The 22,266-nt window shown below is 38.5% G+C and overlaps 1 long non-coding RNA gene across 1 annotated transcript in view; it reads right to left on the reverse strand.

Annotated features, from left to right (window-relative positions):
- The window catches only part of LOC139775867 (uncharacterized), a 107,454-nt gene that overhangs the window by 25,631 nt on the left and 59,557 nt on the right, over window positions 1–22,266 (reverse strand). Inside the window, exon 3 of the long non-coding RNA XR_011718950.1 lies at window positions 15,600–15,651. This is a non-coding gene — a long non-coding RNA (uncharacterized lncRNA). The remainder of the gene's footprint in view (window positions 1–15,599; window positions 15,652–22,266) is intronic.

The raw sequence follows: 22,266 nt of genomic DNA on the forward strand, positions 1-22,266 counted from the left end.
GTGCTAAATCTTCGTTTGCTTGTTTCATAAAGTATTAACCATTGAAACTGATGTCAAGCGGAAGATAATAAACAAGTAAATAATGACTCAGCGATTTGTCGATTGCCTTATTGAGACAGAATTGGTAAATACATCGGGCAATAAATGGAAATTTCTTACACATAATAAAAGAACAAGATAAACTGTATCATGTCACATATTTTTGTTCCTATAATATTTCTTCTAACAGGATGAAAATTTAATGAAAGATTATTTTTTAAAAGAAATTTTTGGTGCTTTATTTTTATCTATAGTATATAAGCATTCAATTTTATTTTACTGTATTAATTAGTTTCTTTTGACGGAATTCCGTTCGATAAAAATTTAACGCTTAAGACGCTTCTTGCGAGGTAGGCAAAATATTTAAGCGGCTTCCAACGTAAAGTAGCAAAAAATTTAGAACGTCATGTTTAAAAATAACGAAAAGGAGCTATCAGGCATTGAAATTTTCCTGAGGATGAGACATGCTCAATTATTTACGCTCGCTTTGGTCTGAGTCTAAGCATCGTGACAAGATTAAAACAGGACGATTAATCGCCCGAATATATTACGCGATATAAATCAGACGGTGAGGGGAAAGTACCAAGTCGGCGAAGATTAACTTAATTTTATCGATGGAAGAGGGATGGCACATTGTCTCGCAATACTTCGATGGATGGCTTCAACTTTCATCCTTGTTGAATACTTATACCCCGAACTTACAAATTATTGTCAAATATCGGTTTAATTTTTTCACGACTAGATTATTTTAAAATAAAATATTTGAATATTTTTTTATTTATATCTAGTTTCTCGCTTAATCTTCTTGAAAATTTGATTTAATTTTCCTGTAACTTTTTAATCGATTGCTATAGGAACACATTCAAGTATATGTGTTTCAAAAAATGAATTGTAAAAAAAAAGTTATACATAAAAATTACATAAAAATTTAATTCATTAAATTGTTTGAGTATATTTTAGGACACATAGTCTATAATAAAAAATTTAATTGTAAAAGAAAAAGAATATGCAGTTTTCTACAAATATCTCTTCCAACTATTTTTAAAGTATTAGAAATATAGAATGACGATTTATCACCGTCCGTGCCCGTTTCTATAACGTTTCTAGGTCATTTTTTTGGTCGCGTTGAATGATCCAAGCTTACGACTGATGAAATGTCTGAACGTGACAAGAAAATAAATGTATTACCCAAAACTGATTTAAAGAAAATGTAAATTGTAGCAATATTACCGGTTTCTTAATAAAATAGAAAAATTTGAATATACAATTACCGTCTAGCAGGCATCATATTATCTTAATTATTAATCTTTTAACACAATCACATCAATATATAATTAAAAATCATATATTACAAATCAGTATCGAAATCACAAATTAATGCTAGAATATTACTCTTTTTGCTTATTTTACTTTGCGATTGCACAATACCGACTGTATGAATAAGATTAAAAGATTTTATAAGTCAAAGCGTATGGGTTACTCGACGATACTTTCAAGAGTGCCAAGAATTTTGCACAGTTAGCGAGCATGACAGTGCGTTATCGAAGCAAGGGGATTTCTTCGTCGAAAATAAGCCACAGGGATGAAGAGTAGACGAGGGTGTACACAAAGTACTACCAAGGGTGAATGGCTCCATGTAAAACAGCTCCGCCCTCTCCATCCCTCTCGCGGGGTGCTCTCTTTCTCTCTCATTGATCCACTCCCCGCATCGGAGCATTGTTTCCATACTCTCCTGTTTTTTTTTCTTGCCTTGCCTTCCGAATAGGGAAGCCGAAAGCATCGCCATTTTTCAAAGTGTCGGACATCCAGGGAGCATATATATATATATATATATATATATATATATATATATATATATATATATATATATATTACAATGGATAAGCTGTATCGCGATTCTTCGTTAAATTTCGAACTAACAGCATTGCGCGGGTACGTTTTAGGACAGAAGCTATTTTATTCAAAACATACGCAATAGCAATATTGCTGCTGCGCTATGTCTGATGGAATCGCGACATCGAGATTGCCATTGATGATCTTCAACCGCAATGAAAATTCACGCAATTTAGATAGATTGTTACCGCAGATAGATTGCCGTTACATGCAACAATATTTGGGATGGAGTAGATTGTATATTTTTGCTCTATACATAGCTTTCAGTTTCTAATTCTTCTAAATCGTATTTCAACGCTAGGTTCGCTATAGATATATGTATACATCTCGTTTGATTTAACTTCGAGAGAAAATTAACCGTTTCCAAACATGTAATGTGTTTGAAACGTGGATTATATTTCAAATATTATGAATTATTAAATTGTTATGTGCGTTCCGTAAATGTAAATCGCATCCGGGTTTCACGGATTTCGTTAAAGCTATTTACTTTTAAGACTCTGATGCATGTCCTTTTTGCGACTCATGCTGTTATTGCGCTCCAAATACCGCGATTACTTTTTAATGCGCTCGCGCAACGCGACAGAGGCCATCTCTTTCTCTCACCGCAAATCTGAAGTTCATGTCCGCGAAGTTGCTTCTTCCTCGAGCATCGCCGGCGACCGCGACGATTACTTTCATTTAATGAAAGTCACCACTCGCATGGACTCTCTCGTACGGTAACAATTGCGAGACACCTTTCCATTTCGGCTGGATAAACAATCGAAATTCCGAGAACGCTGGATGTGCGCGCATCGCTTCCCTCTCGTTATTTTTTCTCGCCCGTGGGTAACCGATACGAGACCTATCAATGCGTCCGGGGGTGCATGGCAAAACCGAGCGATCGCGTTCATTAATACAAATGGCGGATCGCCGTGAGCGAGACGGGGTGTCCTGCAGTGAGGATGCGTATCACGGCGAGAGGGGTGGTTTGCAGCAGCAATGGTAGCAGTAGCGTGGTTGCGTTTTTCAGCCATCGATCGTACGGACGCTTTACGTGTGTGTGTGTGTGTGTGTGTGTGTGTGTGTGTGTGTGTATCTGTGTGTGTGGAAGGAAACGCGTGCGCGCAAAACAGTTCGGGGGAAAAAAATGCTCCAGGAGAGCGCGGCAGTCGGGACGAGGGTCGAACGGCATTCGTAAGTTCAACCCTTCGGTTTGTGGGTTTTTCGCGATTGGGGGACGCCCTGTCGAATTTGTCGACGGATTAACAACAGGATTTGCGGATGGCACGTTCGCCAGGAGTTATATCGTATCGCGTACACCATCCGTCCACTGTCCTCCCTGATAACTTTATGCAAAATTCTGCAGGTTTATATTAGTTTCAACGTTAACTTCCTACGCCGTGATGTTCGCAATTTGAATATATAATAATGTTGCAACGATATATAGAGAAATACGAAACCAAAACGATTCCATCAATATGTTGCTTTGAAATCTTGTTTCCTAATTGCAGGTAATTTAATTGCTTAATGAAAATCGATCTGCGTTAAAGATAGATTTTATTTTATTTCACCTAAAGTTTCCATTTTTGCTTTTTCATTATTTTGAAATATACGAAATATATTATATTTCGTTTATTTAAAAAAATATAGATAGATAGATATATATAGATAGTGTGTGTATAGCGTATTTAGCTTTTTCCGTATTTCTGACATCTTATTTCCATAAATAACAGAATGCAAAAACGTGCCGATTAATGGAAATTGGATTTTGAGAGAGAAGGGGGGGGCAAAGGGAGATGGAGAAAGAGACAGAGAGAAACAGTTAATTGTTTGAATACCATATATGATAAAATTAGAAATAAAATAAATGCCGAAAGTCGATAAAAATTCAGGCGATGTCGTCTGTGCGTCCATTACACCTGTTGTGTCATGTCTGTTTCTTGTTTCGGTCGCTATTAGATTGTCGCCGCCATATTTGGTGAGACGATGGACGGTATACGTCAATGTCGCTGCCGATAATAGATAATGTCGATAGTAACGAAAGCCAACGACGCGCGATAATGCTACGTCTTCTGTAATGCCAGAGGTGACTGACTGTCGATCCTCGTTGCCGCGAGACATCCGTGACGCAAGGTGTTCGGCAATCTGTTGAAATCGACAATTGTCGATTCGCCGACAAATAATTAAGAATTTCGTTGAAAGTTCTGCGTCAGAGATTGAAAGCCAGATAGGACATGATATTCTTTTTTCCTCGAGTTCAGATTTAAAAAATATTAAATATATATTGTACAATAATGAAAGTAATTCCGATACTTATTCACGACAATAAAAATTATAAAGTACATCTGATCTATAATATACATCGAAAAATATTAATATAAATTATACCAAAGTTTTTTCTGCTAAGAACTTGCAGATCCGACAGGATCAATAAGTTTATTCGATACGCTAGACATGGGAGTTGAGGAGGCGCAAGATATTAAAATAAAAAAAAATTAATATTCCTTCTCCTTTTCTTTGTTCTCATCACTGCTGTTCATCACTGAAGATGTTCGCTAAAAAGCTGTCTTTTATTCTTTCCGCATTATACTGAACGCTCTCGCCAGAGTTTTTCCCTCCCTCAAGTTTTAATTGACATCTTTCCGGAGATCGTAACTTTTCATAACGGAAACTGCGTCCAATGGCACGCCGGCTAATCCAATGATGATGAAGAAAGAGTATGGGGACCCCCGGCATGTGGACTTCCGGGATTGTGGAAGTTTCTACATATAAGAACACGGTGATTACGATTTCTACGATGTCCTGAATTTCTTACGTCGAAAAATTCGTGATGCGTAACGCAGATTTATTTAATAATCAGGATAATAATAACTATTGAGATATAGACGTTCCGCTACATCATAAATTGAATGAGATTTCTTCATGTTTCCAATAAACAAGTGTATACGCGACTTAGGGTAACACTTGGAAGATAATTTTTCACACGTATATCTTTAAACTCAAAACAATTCTTATTAGTTTAACTACCAGTACAGAGCTCGAAATGAAGATTCTTTTGTTTATTATGTCTCTCCCGCAGATGTGACTCCTTATTTCTCGAGGAATAAGTAAAATATTGTAGAACATTGAAACATTATTACAATTCTCTACAAAGAAAAAAAAGAAATATGTTTATAATGATATTCGCAATATTGTTTTATACTTGTATAACTATAGCTCATTAAGTTCTTTCTGGTCCAGCTATTACGTATACGGAACGTAGGAAATACTTTATGAACTGGGAGGTTAGGTTCGCGATTTTCTCAAGAGAAAAAAATTCAGATTGGAGTCCGATTCCGTCTGCGAAACGCGATTCCTTCTATAAGTTTCTCGTTCCCGCGTTTTCCCCCGCTGCGTCGTGTCGCTTTAATTGACATCTTCTACGGGAATACAACTTCCCGTTGTGATAGCTGGGTCCAGCGGCGTGGCGGCGCCTGGATAAGCTAATCCAGCGTAATGAGGTAAGAATAAGACCGGAATGTGGAAGACGAGGAGGAGAAGGAAGAAGGGGGAGAGAAGGCAGCAGAAGAGCGAGAAGACGTCTCCTATCTTTCGGAGACTGGGGGATGGTATAGAATAAGATAGGGAACGACGGAGATCGGAGAAAACTTTCCGCGAGATTTCTTATCAAAATGCAAATCCGGCGAGCGGACTCACTGATCTTCTTCCGCCCCCGACTCGACTTCCTTCTCTCCGTCTCTGCCGTTCCAGCCGCGCTCTCGCTGCTCGCTTCGATAGATCTGTCGTTCCTGCAGCTTTGCTGTGACACCGGTTTAGATCGCTCTCGGGCGCTCTTCATGCTGTTCATTCTGCTTTCTCTTTCCATTTCAAGTTGTCTTCATCTGATTTTCACGTCACTGCATCCTGTCCGCGCGTGGACCTTAGTAGCGCGATTGTCGATATCTACTTTGCTGAGAGCATACTCGAAAACGGCGAATTTCTATCCTCGAAGAATGTACTATTTTTGCACAATTAACTATACGTTGTCGTTAAATATAAAGGTGCCAATTCATGAGACGCTGAAAATGAGCGTCAACAAGGTGAACGTGGTGGTTTCGCTTTGACGCTAGCGTCAAAGAAATGAAGTTGTGAAATGAATTTGTTTAATATTCAGCGTCGTCGCTGAATCGTCGTTAATCGTCCCAGTACAATCAAACATAAACTTCGAAATACGTAAAATATTAATTATTTTCAAGTAATATCTTCAAGTAATAATATTTTATGGATACATATATAAATAAAAGATATTATTTCTGAAGATTTTTGCTTGCTGAAAATAAGCGTCGAGCGTCAACGTGAAAAGGCCCCTTAAATCAAGAATATAGAAACAACAGAATTAAAAATACTCATCTGTTTCTCGCCATAAATATTTCGAGAAATAGAAAAAAGAAAATAGAAATAAGAAAATTGAAAATATTCTAACAAAGATCTCGCGTCCAAAGTGAGATTACAAATGTCGTATCGCGAATGCAGAAGATTAATCGATAAATGAGATACTATTTTTATGTAACTAAGTAATTAAGAATACTTATTAAGTTGGGGGTATTATCTTGCAACAAATCATAAATAAAGATTTAGAGCGAATATTAGACACAAATAAAGCTTTTGTGCGATGAGAACCAATAGCCAAATATCGACGGGCAATAACGGCCGTTTAAAATTTTACAATGTCGAATTTACAATTTAGATGGAGATCCATTGTCTGGCGCAACCCTTCTCTTGTCTCGGTTATGAAAAAGCAGGGGAACCCTCGGCCACACCACCCCCATCGAAAGCACCCTCTTGCTTTCTTCCTCTCTTCCATCCTCTCTGTATTGCTGTTGGTCATCCTCGAGCCAACATCACCCTACATCAGCTGGGATACTTTCATTTCGCGCATTCAGCAGTTCCGTGCGACTCACAGTTCAATCGGGAGAGCCTAAAGCCTATTTTTTATCAGTATTTATGATTGATAACGATATTTTTACTAGAGAGTTTCAAAAAGAGAAGTTTCGTTTACAAAGATGAAGGAAATATATCGCTATTACTGGTGATATATTCATCTATTATTAAATAATAAATTTTATTTTAAATACATTTTTAATTATCGAAAACATTACTATTCAGAATCAAAATCTTAATTTTATTTTATACATTTCGCGCGCGTTACCGAATTCTATTTTATATCTAATATCTATTTTTATTATGAGGTAAACTTTTAACACGAAATTTTCTCACAATAACATGATAAAACAACGTAAAATCCCAAGTGACGTACACTGACATTTTATATGTATAATATAACGTATACAAGATTATAAAATATGTGTTACAATTAATTTCACTAATAGGGAAGATTAGTATTTTGTTTTTCGATCTAAACTTTGTGATAAAGGGTCGCAAAATGAAATAAACTTTTCCGCGTCAGTCTTTTCGCGCACGACATTACACGGGCGTTTACAATTAATAATGTACGCGGGATATGCACGTTCGGAACGGACGGACTCGCACCGTGTCGCTCGTATACGCAGACGGTTGAATAAATTTGTACCTGTCTCTATATCGGCAGACAAGATGATTCATCGTTAGGCAGCCGGTTGATGAATGAAAATGCGGGAGAAACCCGCGAGCGAAATACGCGCCATACGTCCAATCGGGTGAACGATCCGCGAACTTTAGCTCGTATCAAAGTAATAAACGTTTTGTTTTTTTGTTACGTTTGTTTACCGTGCTAATGCATGCTCGGTCTATCAACGTAAACTCGCGACATCATGTATTGTTTTGATACGTCACGCGCACGCATCGTAATGTGAAAACACTACTGTGCGTTTTTGAAACAAATGGCGAGTTTGATTTTACTCGTCATAGTACTGTATGACGCTATTTGTTGACGATTTATGATATGCCGTCATTCTCCGCAGAGATACAACGATTCCAGATATTAATTGATAAATACACCGAATAATTTACAAGAATTACAGCGTAGTTCGTGAAATACATTTACGAAACATATCGTCATTAGTGAACGTTTTGTTTAACAACATTACGGCATTATAAAAGATATTAATAAAGAGCCGCGAATTAATTAGGAATCACAAATACATCGGCCGTGTATTAACTGGCATTTTAATCAGCTAATTGGAGCGGCGGAATATACTATCGATAAGCTGTGTACGAATGTAAACGAAGTGGCAGCCGGTTAAGTTTCATACTACGATACATGAAAAATTCAATCACAAAACGCATTTGCTAATGATGCTCCCTGCGTTCTTGCTATAGCGATTCATCGTTTTTCAATTAGCTGATTGGACCTGAGCGGCGATTCGTTAAAAAACGGAGCGGTAAACGTGAAAGAAAAAAGCAAACCTAAAAATTCGATCGCCTTTGTTGCAACCAACCCATATAGCTAATCAAAAACGGCTTACCTCGGAAACAATATGCTATAATTTAACCAAAAGATATAAGAAAAAATACATCTTATAATTTGCAAAATTCACACGCGATGGAGTCGATATTTGAACTTAAAGCTGTAATTTTTCATCGATCACTGTATGCACAACATTTTTAGTCTTATAGTTCTGACATTTTCCGTCTAATGTTTCTTTTAAGGAGATCAATTTCATCGCGTAAATTCAACTTGTGACGATATTCACGCCAGCATATGCATCATCCTGATCGGACCTAGTAATTTTCGGCAATTTTCGGAAAAGTATAATCGCGTGTACATGAGTTCTTAAGGGTTCGCGTGACGTCGACGGTTTCGACTGGACCTGACAATTATGGCCGTTACAAGGTAGATAGGTCGCGGATAGCTGTCGGTCACTCGCAAAGCCGCTTGTGAAATGCACTCGTAAAACATGCGCTCATGAAACATGCAGATCATCGTCAGTGCTCGAGAAAGTTGTCTCCGGACATTTCCATATCGTCGGTTGTTACCGAGCTTTTGGCGTAACGTAAAAGCACCCCTATTGCGGATTGTCCACGACTTATCAGTTTGAACTTTGAGTTGTACACGCTAAAGGCGGAAAAAGATGTTTCAATATCCTCACGTCTATAGTCTCTAAACAATTCACTAAGGGGCGAACAGAACTCCGGGGATATAAGCAGCAGAATTTTATATTGCTTTCTCCAGTGAGAGTATCACTTTAATGGAATCTGAATTCAAGATTTGCAGAAATTGAGGAACGTGAATGCATTCCCCTCTCCCTGCGATGTCGCCGCGGAGTCTCGAGAGTTTGATAAATGGTTTACGAGAATTACGAGGTAAGTCTTATTTAGCTAGTAGTAATTCGAAGTAAAAACGAAAGTTGGCGTTACTCCAAAATAATCCGCTATTTGTATGAGTTATAGCGGAGATGAATTATACATTATGCATTTATATATATACTAGCACTATACAACCATCTACTATATCTTAATTGATTGTTATGTAAAAAGGTTCTCACATTGGTGCGATTGGCTCACTCATAATTTTTCAACGTAATCCTATCATGAAATAGCCTTATTCGTGGCAACATATTTAAAAGTATTTTAACACGGGAACGTAAACAACAAAATAATCGAATACGACTCGCAATCAGTCAGTCGTGAAATCTTACGCAAATCCACTACATGTCAACCTACTAAACCGTATGTTTCCACGGCCCCAAACATCTCTTTCCACGGTCATCTGTGTTTCTTTCAACCGTGAAACCTCGGCCTAGCTTGTATCCCTGATAAATTCAGATCGGCGAAGGTAGGATCGACCGGCCGATCACCCTGCCGTTGGATACGTGGATGGCAATTTCGAAAGATGAATCGATAGCGAGGAAAAACGAATCTATTTACAATTTTGCCATCGCGTGAAATAATCTGATACAACGCACGAGTACTATTGAGAAATTCCCATAAAAAATATAGTTAGCAAGGAGAAACTTTTTTGCGAAATATCTCATAGATTCAATTTCTAATTTGCCTAAAATTTGTAATGCCATTATTTTCCCAGTTAGATATTCTTTCGAAGAACAGTAATCTCCATAAAAATGATAAAGAAAAAGAAGAAAAAAAACGGCAAAACATGATTTGTTTTGAATTTTGTAAGTACCAAAGAATATATGATATATGATAAAATATAGTTTCTTTATGTAATAGTTATCACTATTGACTCTCTTAAACTGATCAACTTCATGAAAAAAGATATATTGATGAAGTTATAAGCTAATTATGGAAACTAAAATTTAAAAATTTATAAAAAATAGAGTTTGGTTTATAAAAGGCATTTATATTCATGTTCTTTTAAAAATAAAACAACGTCTTTTAAGCTTATTTTAAGTAAATCGTTTATTAAGAAAATAAAACTTATCGTTAGCACGAGCCAGATTGTAATTTCTTCCAAATCTGCCAACACCGATATATCGAGATACTATAGAATTATAAATACTACTAGAATTATAAGTTGTGTTGTGTCGAATCTTTCCCTAACTTTCCTTAAATATTCGTGAAAAATCCAAAAAAACTCTCATGATAATATTTCCCGCGGGGAATGCTACTTCCCGGGAATTGCACGTCCCTAGACGTGGCGCGTCGAGATTCGAGAAGGGAGAGAAGCCTCCGACGAAAGGATACGTTCAGCCTTGGAACGAAAAAACGTAACGGTCGTTCGCCCGCAAGGTGAAGAAAAGTTGGCCGTAGCCAGGCACTGACCGAAGCCAAGGAGACGCTTCGAGCGATCGCCGCTCTGGCGATTCCTGTTCGCTCGGACGTGCCTCGGCTCGGCGCGGCGCGGCTGCCCCCGACCGGTCTTCTCTCCTCGCTTCTCTCGTCGCTTCTCTTCTCTTCTACCGCATACCGTGGTGCGGACACCTCTCTCCCTCTCTCTCTCTTCGTCTCAGAACGGACCGGTCCCGGAAAATTATCACGGACGGGTGATCTTTCAACCGGAAAGCTCTTGGGCGCGCCACCTCTGGGACTTGAAGGCTGTTCTTCATACGGGAACTGTGCATTGGCTGTGTCTTGACTGTAAACTGCTTGAAAAAATGGACGAGAATTCTCTTAATTCTCCATTTCTTTTCCCTCTCTCTCATGGTTACCAAGAGAATATCGTAATTATTGGTAATAACAATAACATTGATGATATAGATAATTAGAGGAATACTAATATTGTTATAATAGATAGTCGCTAATTAAAATTTATGATAAATAGGGATTATTAACGCGATCAAGATATAACATACGATACAAATGATTATATGTGCTCATAATTGAAAATGACGGAGTCATAAGGAGTTTCAAGTAGATTTGTAGAAGTATCGCTTTATGACAAGATATTTTGCAAGTTTATTCATTAATGAAAACCTGATCGTATCAGAAGCGTATTAAATATTGGAGACATGCTTGCTCGTGACCAGAAAAATATATCATTCTGATCGGCAAAGTGTCGAAGCAATCCTGCTATTTAAATTGCTGCATCGGAATTAACGTGTTTTCTTTGACAGTTACATCGTTTCTCCGCGATGCGTTTGAGAAGTGATTCGCAAGGAAATTATCGCGAAGGGACGATTCTTCATCCGGAAAATTCGCAGACGCACGTTTGATGCTACGCTGTTCGCAACGCGTATAGCATCGATAAGACGCTTCAGCTCATTCAATTATGTACAAAGATGAATAGGACGAGTTTCGTTCTCGATCAGACTCCTCTTCGCTCCATCTATTTTCATTTCTTCTCTCGCCTTTCGTACAGTCGAATCTCAAAAAGTTCCCGATAGGAATAATTAATCAGAAAGTTCAGATGACATTTTCTCTCACTAAGCTTTATATTATCTTACGATAAAAGTTTTGACAAGAGAAAGGTGGCAAAGAGGCGATATCTCGACGAGGCAGAGTTTAAATTACGGCTTTAAGAAACTTGCGTGACGAATTAATTTGCATGTTTAAGGAAACGCATGAAGCGCAGAAATTATGACGAATAGAACGTTACACGTTACACGTTACACGTTCGGTTACACGAGCGGCCGATTTGTCTGTGTGAAACCACGCTCGTTTTCTTTCTTGTAGTTACGCGGCCGAGAACATTTGTTCGCGTCGCTCGTATCGCTGTACGTGGCTGGAGAGTCTTAATATTCCGCGGGTGTGATCATTTATCAGACACTACGACTGCGGTCGAGCGACATTCCTTGCCGCCAGGCGGATACGGCCCGCGTGACAATGCGATTTCGTTGGATTATTTACGCCGCGTGTATGCATTATAATGTCCGCGGAATTCTCAAACGTCGCACGGCTTCCGTTTCGTTAATTTATGCACGGCTGGAATTTGCGGTAAGCGCACGATCGCGATCGCATTCGAGACTGCCTGACGATCGTGTCTAACGGCCGTAGATTTTTGTCTACGATGCCAGGATCGCTGGACAATATATGAAGATATCGAGAAAGGCGTCAAGATATAATCTCAAGTAGTTTTCACGCGAGAACGGTTTCGATGTTTCGCAAAAGTCACGTTGTTAAAGAAAAACGACGCATTCGGCGAACCCGTCGCCCGTAGCTTCGCGTTTAGATTTAAACTAGAAACGGAGAGGGTCACGGTCAATGGGTTTTCGCTACCTCATGTCCACGGCTTCCACATCGGCGCGAGTGTGTTATTAATATCGACTCTTCTGTATATGTGCGGGTACGTTCTCCTCATATGCAGTCACGCGTATATGCATCCGCGGAGAGCTGGCGCGGCGCGTAATGAATGACAACGTGAAAGCGCGGCGCGGCGCGTTGCGTAATGAGTTGTTCTGGCGCAACTGTGTCGAACCTATGCGCGCGGAGAACGTTTCGAGACTTGGCGTTTTTAAGGCCTCCCCTTGTAAACGCGCGAGCGACGGCGATTTTTCGCGCGAATATGCTCACCCTCGCGGCCGCGAGAAACGTATTCGCGAGTCAATCATGCGTCGCGCCCGCGCCGTCGCGATTGGAAAGGGTTACGATATTTTACACCAACGCGCGTGTGTTGCTTGAGTAATTCCCTTGAATCAATAAACCGCCATAATATTGAGATAATCTGACGTAAGACCAACTACGATCCTCGTTTAGCGTCACGTACAGCGCTTTTAACCGTTTTCGAGAAGTCAGCACCGGGTATATGATTTCAGGAGGGCACTTGTAGTCCTTCTTTTCCTTCTCTCTCTCTTTCTTTTTTCTTTAAAGAAACGCCTACTGCAAAGCGTACGAAAGGAGGACACGCGGGTACCATGTGAACCGATGCACTTTTACCGACCCATATGGCACGCGAAGGCTATTTTTAACGGCAAATACCATGACGACCCGCGGCATGCGTGGCCCGTAAACCAGAAATTCATCGCGCAATATTGATGTCATGACTCGTGGAGTGAGGGTGTGAGAGTGCCCCGATAGAGTTAACTTCGCAGTACAGAAAGAAAAAGTTGTAGAACTAGAACCGTTCAACGCCTTAGAAGCGGGTAATAGATAAGTAACGGAAAAGTTTCATAAATATTAAAACCAATTGTCAGTTACTTTCTAAGACATTAAATATTCCTATTTATCAAAATTTAACGTTAATCAAAAAGATAAATACTGAGAGCGTATATAGCCCATACGCATATTATTCAGTTGCAAGTTTTAGAATTTATAAAAATTGAAAACGTATTATATAATAATATCCTGTTGTCGGGTGAGCTGAATTTTTATCACTCTGTCTCTATCGCGCAGCATTTGGTCTCGACGCTGAGTCGTCGCAAAAGTCTCGCATATGCATTTCTCACGCTAGTTCGACCCTTCGCTTCGCTACGGATTGATAATTCCGCAGACCCCTACGATTGACAATTGTCCGCCTGTGTTTCAAGATCCCGACTCATCTCCTTCTGTTTGTTAGCGTCACGTGGGTCAAGCCTATCGCCCCCCCCGGGTCGTCGCTTCGCGCTTTATGCGACGACGACCGTGCAGGCACAATCATCTTGAGCACGCGCACGCTCCAAGAGTACATCGAACCGCAATAATTTTGGGATTTAACGTACAGCTGAGCGTCACATGCCGTCTCTCGCCGGTCGGGTGAACCCGACGCGGAGACGGGGTGCTGCGTGAGGAAAGGGGACGCCGCGTTCCGCCGAGGGGGGACCAATTCGCTTTCCGGATTGGATGCAGGGGCTATCAACCCTCTCGCACCCCCGCGCTGAAGGATATTAATAATTTCATACGTTTAATTCTCTCGATGTATAACGGCGCGAGGGCCGGAAGCAAAACTCGCGCAGTTCGGTATGAAATTTGAACGCACAAAGCCTTTTATCGCGACTAAAATTTATCGAAATCTCGCGTTCTTTAATGCAGGATAAATAAAGTTAATTGAAATACTTTGAAGAATGAACAAGTTTGGAGGACAAATCGGATTTTAAATTACATTCTCGTGCACTTCGTCTCACTATCGCTTGTGCCGATTTGCTATACGCGCTCTCTTGGTGTCCAGGAAGTACTTAGTCTTATCCAATCACTATACTTTCTCTAGAGCGTGACTTTTTAGCTGCAATTCGATTCGGTTTCTAGTTCCATTCACTCGATAGTACAATATGTATAATATTGTCATTCATGTAAATTGCAGTATAAAAGAGAGCAACTTAGGATAAACTCGGGTAAGATGGCCATACAGGAAAGATGGCCAACCCATGTTCATTCGATGTTTCATGGCGAGCTAGATTGAAAGAACATAGGTTTCCTGTATGGCCATCTTACCCGAGTTTACCCTATTCCTTTGACATAATGATACATGCACTCCTAATCTACTGTTTTTAAAGTTATAATATCTTATGATTTATAATTTGTATTTATATTTTAAATTTACAAAATATGCCTCTCTGTGACGTTTAACATTTTTTAAGGAGTTCTATTTACATCGTAGATAAATATTTAATGGCAAGAAGCCTAACAAATTATACAAGAATGATAAAAATGCGCTAAAAGTCATTCAAAATGAATTGCAAGAAATTCATATCAAAGTAACGATGCGTGTGCAAAATTTTCTGCACATGCATGGAATAGTTTCTTTCCCGCGAATTACGGTGCCGCGGCTTTCGAGTACCGATTTAATTAGTCCTTCGCATGCGACTGAGAGATTTGTATCAACCTTATTATCTCGTGATATGCGGGCGGGCGGGCGCGTGCAGAACGTTGGAAGAAGATGAAAAGGCCTGTACGAAGATCGATAACTGACGAACGATTCGCCCGTAGGATTTGGTGGCGCCATCGAAGGCACAAACAGCGAAAGCGAAATCGTCCTACAACTCTGTCGGTAATGCGACAAATTAAACAATAACGTATTTATTGTTTAAAAAAAAATTGGATCCAATAGACGAATATACAGTATAATTCGAAAATATAATCGCGTGTCGATGTTATACATCCTATTTTATTTCAATCGCAAAATAACGATCAACATACTTATTAAAAATAATAAAAAGTAATAGATACTTGCAAAATGTCTATTTGTTGTTAAGAAAGTGTTTTAAAAAATTGTATTCAAACATTTCAGTAAAGAAGCGTATTTTACGATTTATATTTCGAAAAGTTTATATATGAGTTATAATGAATCTGCCTATACGCAAATATATTCTAAGTGGCCTGTATAAAATATTTTTTGCTATAAAAAAAATAAAAATTGGGCGCTATTGTTAGCTGATAATTAGAAGATCTATGTTACCTACTTGTTAAGGTCACGTTGCAGCTCGCTTTACATATCTCTTTGATCACTCTTACCTGCAACAGAAAGAAAACGGTGATAATTAGTCATGGTAATTAATGATGTGCTGAATAATTTCGAGGCGAAGCCGGCTCAAAGTTGTTTATGCAAAAAGGATTAGTGAGCTGTTAAGTAACAGACGTCGATAAAAAGGGACTCTACTCGCGCTACGACAGAAGGGCATTTTCGTTATCAAATTTCCAACAGCCGTTTAGCCCGCGAGCCTGCCGTTCGATATCGATTCCGAATGGCAAACTTTGTCATAAGTTGTCAATAACAATGATTAATAATGCCTGTAACATTAGTTCTCTGTTATAAAAATCAGTAAAAAAAAGTCAAGACTATTTGTAAAAGATGCCTGTTATTGTATAATAATTTAATTCAAATATAACATTTTTTTTGGCTGACCAGCCGTTACTCGAGTTCTGCCTGTCGCTAGTTTTAATTATCCTTTTGCAATTAAGATCTCAGTGCGTATATTGGAGATATAAAAGTTTGCGCCGCCCGACTTTTCAGTTCTGCCTGTTCCTTTTTCGATCGACTACATGATATGCAATGAGATCATCTGCAGATTTTAAGTCTTGCTTAAAATTATCGATTTAAGTTAAATAAAATATCGTAAACACGAACTTGTGTTTCGTCTATCCAAACAGCAGTTCGTTGTCGTAAATCTGAAAAGACGTACGCGGTTTTCAGTAAAATAGATTCTATTAGAATGGTCGAATATTCCACTGAAATGTATATAATGATGACGTTGCATGCGATTTCATTTATTCACGACTATACAATTTCGTTATGTCATTTGCGCATGTACGCATTGTGTATGCCATGCACACATTATACACAAGCTGCAGTTTTCCGTTTGATCGCTATTGAACGCTCGATACGTTCCGTATATCACGGCTCGTCTTGTTCGGTCGAGCAGATGCCATTCGCAAAAGGAAACGCGATACACGAAACGCGTTCCGTTTATCGATGGAACCTTTCAGGACGTTTCGCTTTTGGCAGTATATTGCTCTTTAATAAAAAAAATATATATCAGAACTTCTATTGTCAAACCACCGCCGAGAAAAACTCACACGCTGATCGATTTAAATTACCTTCCCATTTCGTCGCTCGCGCATAAACGAGTTCGCCTAAATGGACTTGGCGTGCAACCGGCGAAAACTGGATCGCCTTTGTTTACACGCGCGTGGGGAGTATTTCGGCGAGAGGGGAAGAGCGGGGGGTCCTGTTTGAGCGCCGAGCACGAGATGCGAGATGCGAGCGAAGATCGAGATTAGGCGGAGAACGACGCGAATCGGATGCGAAACGTCGTATATGAATTGCCTATATATTCCAAGGCGCAAGGCAACGTGCCAGTTGTGACGGTCTTTGAAAACGGTCGACGAAAACGGTTACGGGTTTAACGCTGCCGAATGAATCGCGTAATCACAGGCAGCGAAATAGCACGATCGAAGGCCAAGCCTGTTTGTCAAAGTGAACATCGACCTGCGCAAAAGTCTTCAAAACGCAGCGCGGGCACGTCCTTGCATCGTCATATTATCCTTAGAAGAGATTTTCAAAAGTTTTCATCGACGAGTGTGAGATATCAAATTGATTATATGTTGCACATAAAGAAAATCTTATAGGATAAATAAATTGTAAGATTAATAAATAATAAAAACTAAATGATTAATTATCAACTGAGAAACAACCGTCTACTGCAGCCTTGAGAAATGCAAATATTTTCTTGAAACAGTATATAAATAATATTTTTTTATAATCCTCCTTGATTATTAATTTCATGCAGAAAGCGGAGCATAGGAATCCCTGACATTTATCTGTTAAAAGAGAATATATACATTTATTAGTCACTTCTAAATGTTAATTATTCAGTTAAATGTTTTTTTTTGTCTCTTTTGAAAAACGTGGTGTCTATCGCGACTTGCGGTCATTTAATAAATCTGTGATCGAAAAAACTATCCTAATTAAAAATGTATAAATTTATATGTCCACAATTTGACTAATATTTAGCTCGGTCAATAACCTATTAATATTCGGTTGATTACTCAAATTGTTTGAAATCACAATATCCTAATTAATTTAATTATATGTATATTTGTTTCTTAGGAATAATACCATAGTATAACAAATCTTTGCACGAAAAATTAGTAAATTATTATCAGCGCATTAAATGGCTATATTGAATGATCAAAACTGGCAATAATTACAAAGCAATTAGTATCCTGCTGATGTTTCGTTTTACAGGTAATTAGTAGACAGGATTAAACGATGATATGCGGAACAGCACGCGATCAGACTTCATTTATCAGCTTTGGCATTGATGACGATACTACTATTTTTCCATCGTAATCGATGCCACGGTAAAGTTTCGATATAATGTACGAGATTGGAACACTGCAATCGAAAGCTAATGGTATAATGTCGGTGTGATTACGCATAGTTATTATCCAATGCGCCTGAGCAACGTCGATTTCAAACCCAACCACGATTTGACAAAATGAATTATAATATCCAAGTGGCATCGTAATTTCGAGAACAAACGCTGTCAATTTGAAGTGTGCTTTACGCGCTATGATCATCCGCATTCGGCAACGACACGGATGATAAATGATGACACGATTAAATTAAATCTAAAGAGAGGTTATCGAACTGTCATGGACATGCTAAAAGCATGTCGTTGCGTCATGTAACTTGTAGCGTATATGTGATATTGTCTAAAATATCTTGATTAAAAGAGTATTATTATTTTTGAAAGAATATGTTGATAAAAGAATAATGAAGTTTTAATGAAAATTCATGTGTGTGTATATATATGTATGTATGTAAGTATATACAATATATATACGTACATACATACATTTCGAAATTGTAGAGTGCTGAGATAAAAGATATATATCACGTTTATTTGAGTAATTAATGAATGCTTTTAGTGGGCTGGAAGGATCGAACCGCTAAATATTCCATCAACATTTATACTCTACTCGACTCGCGTTTATTTTCATTTCGCAACAGCGATGTACCCAATTATTCTGGTTGTTCATTATCTTTAATCATCTTCCCACTACGGGTTAGCCGTAATTCGTATCACGATTTTTAATGAATAACGCAATAGGATAGTTAATAATCATTATATTATGCATCAGCGTTGCCTGCGTTCGTATTTAATGTATACACACATACATAGCCTAAATTATACTGAATTCTATTGATAACGTGCGTTGCAGTGATAAATAAGCAAAAAGTGAAAAGCAGATACAAATAATAACGCTAGAAATAAGTATTAAGAATTTCACTCGTTATGTAAACAAAATACGAAATTATAAAAAGTAGGTATGAGAAGTACGAAATTGAAAAATATTTCTGATTATTACACAAAATGATATGTATCTTTAGTATATGTTTAATTACATTTGATGCACATAATTTAATTATTAGTAAAAAAAATACTTAATAATTTAGCTTTAAACTGAGATTACAATCATTGATGTCAACGCAAGCGTCAATATTGCATATTACTCGAACATTATAACAGGATGCGCGAGTCTGTCTCCGTAATAACGGAAATTAACTTCGTATTATCCAGTCGTCAAGCGTGAACCGAATGGAAATTAATTCCTCTCGGTTTATAATCAGAAAACTGATACCATACGCGACAAATGTTTATTACAGAGATAACTTTATTACAATAAAATTGAGACGCTTTTAATATAAAGAATATTTCCAGTACAACGAAATTTCTTTCAAAATAGACTAATGTAATTTTACTCAAATATGGAAATATGAAAAAATACCTTTTTCCAAAACACACTTAATATATAAATATATACTTTCTAAATATATTTATATTTTTGTTTCATGTAATGATATCTTATAATATGTTTACAAAATATGAGCTTCTCAGAAATCAAACTGATTAACTTCGTAAGATAAAAAGTAGAGAATATTGTTGATAAAGTTACAAATTAATTATGTACTCTGATATCAAGATAAAAAAATTTGCAAAAAGTAAAGTTGATCAATTTGGCTTTTGAGAGACTCATATGTGTCACTTTTTTGTAGCAAAACTTTTAGTTAAAAAATCATTAAATGCAAATTAAAAAGTAACGATACCGTTTCAAGTCCTAAGTATTTCACGTGATTGAATGTCGAACAGTTCGAAGGAGGTTCGTACGTGGATTAGTTTGCACTTAACTTTACGATTAATCTCGCGGCGTTCGATTTGTCACACTGCGCGATAAATCCCATTGACCTAAAATCGCGGTTCAACTCGCACTTCCGTCTCCGCGGAATTTGCATTTTGTGCTAGATCTCTGACCAATCCCTAATTACTATAGGCGCAATCGGCCGACACGCAACACGTGACCGCATTAGCGTTCACTTTTATGCGAGGGATAAACGAGTCCTCTTCCGCGAGGAGGGAGGGAACGAATCGACACGCCGAATGACGAACGTGTCAGCTGGAAAACGAGTGACATTTTACACAGGCAAACGTGGACGCTGACTGTCGCGGCAAAAAGAATCGCACGGACGTGCGGCGACATTTTCCACTGCGGTTATCGGATCGCCCGGCCGTTTCTACGTATGGAAACCAGAGGTACTCTGGGTGGCCGCGCGACAGCTATTTTCCGAATACCATTGATTTACTTTCTTTTTTTTCAACGCTTAACTTTTTCACCGCACTTTATTCGATGACGAGGAGCCAAAAGAATTTTAGGAACGTTTAACTCACGTAACGTCTCTCATAATACCTCATTTTTTTCGGATAATAAAAAGGCGAGACGAAAGCGATATGCTCTTTCCAACCAAGTTCGTATTCTACAATCTGAACAACATGAAACACGTGAGTTTCAGAAGAAACCAAAGCAAGGCGCCTATAAATATGCATATTTATTGTGTAACATCTAAAAGTTATAGAATTTCCGTAGTAATGTGTCTTATAAAGTAACTCGGGGAGAAAATGGATGGAGGTGGCACGGCGCAGCAACACAATGTCGTCTCATTCCTGTTCGAGGATTTTGATGAAGGATCACGCATCGAAAGAGAAAGTTGGAACTGGAGGGTAATCGGTCGTTGGAAACACAATTTGCTCGCAAACAGGCGAAGGATGACGAGTAAAGGGAGAACGATAAAGGCGCAAGTTGCCGAAAGTGGAAGGAACTTGCGTCGTCGTCTCTTGAGAGGGGCTGGCTGCCCCTCGAATTGTTAGGAGCTATCAGGTTCCCCGCCCGTTACATCCCGCCAGGTAATCCGACTGCGGTATGCCGAGCTAAGAAAGTTTTTAAATTACGAAAACGCATCTGTGCGACTGCTGCATGTCGAGCGCGATGCGAAGCACAGAGCATGTCAAATGACCCTCCGAAAGCAAAATTATATACTCCTAAAGAGTGACAATAGCGGAGTCTTATTGTACCATGTAATAAGGGTCATCCTTCGTTTCTTTCTCGTTTCAATAGCGTGTGAATTTTCCTTTTACATATCTATAATTTCTTCTCATACTCGTAGATATTCGTAGGAAATGTTTAAAAGATAGAAACATGAAATAAGCGTAATTTCTTCTCGACCAGGAATGCTTACCACAAATACTTCTTCTGTTGGTATCAAATTTCTCACAATTTTATAGAATATTTAATTTTAAATAATTATAGAACATTTAAAGTTTTCATGCGACACTTATTAAAAAAGAATTTACCCTTCGTTAAAAGTTGCTAAACAAATTTATATGATTTTCAACACGACACAAGTTGTAATGTAATGACCTAGAGGAAAAAAATAATCGCGTAAAATCGAGCCGAAGTGATGAGCGATTGAAGCTATTGTCATAGTGCAATGTGATCGTTGCATAACGCCTGCATTTTATCAACAACGAACGATCGATCACCGCGGGTGAATTACGAAAAGCGGATATCCGCCGATAGCACGAGGACGTACCAGCCTTCCCGGACGACATTGGAGGCCATCCATTTTTTTCTCGCATTCCCTCTCTCACCACTCTCTTCTACTTCGGAGCATCGGGTCAACTACCTCGACCTACGCATTACTAATACGCGTATGTACCTTCTGGGTGTCGTTTCACGATTCAAGGCCTGGCCATTTAGCATCATTAACGCCGCGTGCCTTGGAATCGAAGCGGACGCAAAAAGAATGACCTCTGACCATGACTATCGTAGGAAAACAAACAAGCGGAAGTAGACTTTGACAGCAATCTAACGGTTGATATATGCGTATGAAGAAAAAACTTTGCACGGTATGAAAATCATAATTTGTATAATTCGATTTATATTTGGTACTATTACAGCACGCATTTGACATTTTAATCCAATAAGGAAGAAAATGTCGATATTTTTAGCTTAAATGTATGAATATTTATTTAATTTAAAAACAATGTGGCATAGAAGTCGAACGTGTTTGGCATTAGATATGTGGCAATGATATACAAGCCGAGGACAGGACTTTAAATCTAACTGTAAAAAATCACGAGGATCACGAGAAGAGACAAATGGAACTTTTATAAAACTCAAATTAGCATAATAATGAAGTGTTAACACAAAAGTCATCATTTTTGTCTCTTTTGTCTTATTCTTTATCTCTTAGCTCAGTGAGCGGCTCGGACATGGAGACGGTGAGCG

This window comes from Temnothorax nylanderi, unplaced genomic scaffold, assembly GCF_030848795.1.
Source record: "Temnothorax nylanderi isolate EJ_2023f unplaced genomic scaffold, tnyl_v1.0 TNYL_tig0107_pilon, whole genome shotgun sequence".
NCBI classification, from domain to species: Eukaryota; Metazoa; Arthropoda; class Insecta; order Hymenoptera; family Formicidae; genus Temnothorax; species Temnothorax nylanderi.